The sequence below is a fragment of the Apodemus sylvaticus genome, chromosome 6 (genome assembly GCF_947179515.1).
Source record: "Apodemus sylvaticus chromosome 6, mApoSyl1.1, whole genome shotgun sequence".
NCBI lineage: Eukaryota > Metazoa > Chordata > Mammalia > Rodentia > Muridae > Apodemus > Apodemus sylvaticus.
In genome coordinates this window covers 77429116-77433529 of record NC_067477.1, presented here as the reverse complement: position 1 = coordinate 77433529, position 4414 = coordinate 77429116, and the positions used below count along the sequence as shown (strand labels likewise).

Here is a 4414-nt window from a genome sequence, read left to right as displayed (position 1 = left end):
ATGATGCCATCACTAATGAATGAGTTTAAAAAGATTCTAGGACATAGACTCATTATCAATTAGCCAAGCTATATCATAGTTTAAATGCTTAGAATTCTATTCCCAGGATTTATTAAACATTGTTCTAACTAAATAATTAATCTTAAGTACATGATTAAACTCAGAAAAATTTCTTTTTTTTATTTATTCGATATATTTTTTATTTACATTACAAATGATTTCCCCTTTTCTAGCCCCCCACTCCCCGAAAGTCCCGCAAGCCTTCTTCTCTCCCCCTGTCCTCCCACCCATCCCTTCCCACTTCCCCGTTCTGGTTTTGCCGAATACTGCTTCACTGAGTCTTTCCAGAACAAGTGGTCACTCTTCCTTTCTTCTTGTACCTAATTTGATGTGTGGATTATGTTTTGGATATTACAGTTTTCTAGGTTAATATCCACTTTACACACCTATGGCCACTTGATCCTCGACAAAGGGGCTGAAAACATCCAATGGAAAAAAGATAGCCTTTTCAACAAATGGTGCTGGTTCAACTGGAGGTCAGCATGCAGAAGAATGCGAATTGGTCCATCCTTGTCTCCTTGTACTAAGCTCAAATCCAAATGGATCAAGGACCTCCACATAAAGCCAGTCACTCTGAAGCTAATAGAAAAGAAACAGGGGAAGACCCTTGAGGACATCGGTATAGGGAGAAAGTTTCTGAACAGAACACCAATAGCATATGCTCTAAGATGAAGAATTGACAAATGGGACCTTATAAAATTACAAAGTTTCTGTAAGGCAAAGGACACCATCAAGAGGACAAATTGGCAACCCACAAATTGGGAAAAGATCTTCACCAATCCTACATCAGATAGAGGGCTAATATCCAATATATATAAAGAACTCAAGAAGTTAGACTCCAGAAAACCAAACAACCCTATTAAAAAATGGGGTACAGAATTAAACAAAGAATTCTCACCTGAAGAACTTTGGATGGCAGAGAAGCATCTTGAAAAATTTCTTGAATAGATATTTTCCAACAAAAAGATGTACAAATAAACAAAATTTTATTGCAGTGAACCCAATGCCTTAATCATTAACCAAGATATTTTTTTTTAAAAATTATGAGTACAATTTTTAATAAAAATAGGTTATACTGAGTAGAGATCAACAAAAATCAGTATATAATATTGTTACTATGTTAAACAATAAGTGATAAATTAATGAAAAATTATCAATTACTGGTCCTCAGTTGCAAAATCATTTTTTTATTTGATATCTTTTTTATTTACCCTTCAAATGATTTCCCCTTTTCTAGCCCCCCACTTCCTGAAAGTCCCACAAGCCCCCTCTCTCCCCCTGTTTGCACATTAAATTTCCATAAGCATCGAGCATTTCTATATATAATAAAATGTTATGTTAAAAAAAATCCTGCCTACAATTTTCAAAACTTTTTAGTTCTCTGTTGACAACTTGTAACACAGGACAGCCAGACATCAACCAAGCTTTTTAAAATACAATATTATTTCATTCCCAATAAAAATGTTTCAAAATAAAAATACACACATGTAATCTGTTCACAATTTTGCAAAGAAAATATTTGTGTATAATTAATGAGACTGTCTATGAAGAGACACGCTTAAAAACTGAGAGACATTATATGTCACCATATACACTGATATTTTATTGTTTACCTAGCGGTGCTACAATGAACCATCAGGAATTAAATGTAATCCATGAATAATAGTTACTAACTTGCAGCTATGGAGTTCACAAGTTCAAAGTAAAATGAAGATATAGAGATTCTAGGGGGAATCTCTTTAAATGTTTTTCTACATTGTAGTTATTTATTTAGTCTCTACCTTCAAAATAAACAATAGCCAGTCAAAACTACTCTGTGCACCCATCATAAAGCTCAGTCGTTACCTCCTTGGCCTTCCTAGACATTAGCTGCTTGATATTCCTCTTTCTCATGGAAGAATGCATTTGATAGCTTTGGGCATACTGATGTAATACCCAAACTCATTTTAAGATCAGGTATGTGGCAACTAATTCTACAAGCTACCTAATGCCCATTTGAGAGGTAACCTCTCTCTGTGTGTGTGTGTGTGTGTGTGTGTGTGTTTGTGTGTGTGTGAGTGTATGTATGTATGTATGCATGCATGTATGTATGTGTGTATGTATGTGTGTATGTATGTGTGTATGTATACATGTATGTATGTATAGCTAGACATATAGACATTGTTTTTCACTGAATATGGGCTTAGGCTCTTTTGCTAGACTGCCTGGGAAGGAGATGGAGAGGGAGGGCGTAGGTGGAGATGAAGAGGAGAAATGTAGAGGGAGGGAAAAAAGGAGGGAGGCACAGATTGACTGAGATAAAGAGAAATAGAGAAAGAAAGAGCCAAAGAGAGACACAGGGATAGACAGAGATAGAGAAAGAGAGGGACAGATAAAGAGAGAAACAGACAGATGGACATACAAAGGCAGGAGAAAGAGAAGTCAGATGTGTGTGTGTGTGTGTGTGTGTGTGTATACTCAGAGTACTTTCACATTTTACTATATGCAAAATCTACTTGATAAAGAAAGTTTAAAAAGAAGATTAAAATGAATAATCTACCTGTATGTTTATAGTTAAACAAGCAAAAGTAGCAGCAAAAATTCAAGAAATGGCAGTGGTTAAAATATCAGTGATAGTTGTGTTTCTGAACCTACAAGTTCAGTCTTAAGAAGGAAGTTCTTCATGGTAAAATGTAATATCTACATAGACATTTGCATCAATTTTGACATGATTAGTTTACCTTTTGCTCTTGCTACAGATATTTTAAGCTTTTAAAATTATAAATTATACATAACTTTTGGGACTTTAAGTTGTGTTTCCTTATGACACAGGAGATTACACTCATGTGTATAATATGTGGCAGTTGACCTAGGTGTCATTACCTCAGTAGATGATAAGGTTTCTCTGGAATGGCCGTGCTGCCATGCCCTTCCCTTCAAGCTGTCACAGCTATACCCCACAAGCTGCTTCACTTCATTACGGACTACAGAAGTCCCTTCTCAGTACTCAGGCTTATGTTCCTAGGTCTAGGATAGAAGATAATTAGAATGTGTGCGTGAGGAAAAAATGACAGTGTTTTTCCCTCTTGATTATTCACACTTAACATCTCCTCAATAGGTTGAGCAAGTGTTTGACTCAGACCCTCAGCACACTATTTGGCACAAGCATGTAATTTATGGTAAATGTCATCTAACTTGCCTATTGTGGCCAGAAAAGCAAAAGAATGATTGTTGGAAAATGCATAAAGGCAACTATAGCAATAATCCGTGTCGACATATTTTCAATTATGCCCATGACTAATAAACACATTTATATTTTTGATTGAAGTCGTTCTTCATTCATGAGCTGCGGTTCCCTCACTAGGTCTCAAATCCGATCCAATTCCAGCTAATACACCCGAAGAGTTAGATATTGATTGTCTATCCAGAATGAACTGCTGACCCAAAGGAGATAGCAGGATTGGCTAGTGGTATATCCCACTGGAACAAAGACTCCAAGAGACTGCCATGCTGGTGAATCAGCATTGAAGCACTCAAAGGCAGAATCATGGAATGGAGAGAAGCTTTACTTCATGTTACAAAGATCAATAAAGAGGTTGTTAAAAAATAGACCTGCCCTTAGAGGTGTTGAAGATGTGGCTATTGTGTCACAGGTGTGTCAGTAGGTGCCAGAGAGAAGAGAAGCTATGTCTACACTCAATGTTTTGACCTGTGAACATCTGAAAGAGCAAGTCAGACACGAGACATGGGTCAACAGGCAGCCACTAGGGAGCTCAGAAAGGAAGCTAGCCTGAGATGATCAATGGTCTGGCAGAGTGCAGGCCTGAGTAGGTGGACGGGGAAGCAAACCATATAAAGATGACCCCTACCAGGTGCCATAATGCATGAGTGGTACATCATACTTCTGAGACCACTACTGAGATGAACCCAAAGACCTAGTAATCCCTGTGTGCCACTAAGAGCACCAAATAAGTGATGAACAAATGGAAGAAAATTAGAAACTAAAGGATGTGGGCATGATGCAGTGTGGCAGGATGAGAGACTTAAGGCTAATGAGAAACAGCCTGATGTGAGTACCAGGTGATACCAACTGGGACCATGTCTGGGTCCATGACCCTGAAGCAGCAAGAGTATGCTACCACCAAATGCCAGGTAGATGTTCCTGGTCTGGATAGGTGCCTGAGAAAAGTTGATGTAGGAGGACTTTACAGAACTGGCCTTACCCCTCCTCTGGGCATCATTTGAGAGCTGGTTCTTGGGGCATATAGCCAGCTGCAATACTCAGGAGAGAAGGCCCTGCACATTGCAGGAATTTTATGAAGCGCTAAGATTATGAAAATGTGAGAGCTAGCACTGCTACTCATCTTCCATGCTG

At 38.1% G+C, this 4414-nt stretch overlaps 1 non-coding gene across 1 annotated transcript; it reads left to right on the top strand.

The window, feature by feature from the left end:
- Positions 1-3650: 3650 nt before the first annotated feature.
- Positions 3651-3780, top strand: LOC127688242 (small nucleolar RNA SNORA17). Its single transcript, XR_007978647.1, has one exon. It is a non-coding gene; the product is annotated as a small nucleolar RNA SNORA17 (small nucleolar RNA).
- Positions 3781-4414: the final 634 nt, after the last annotated feature.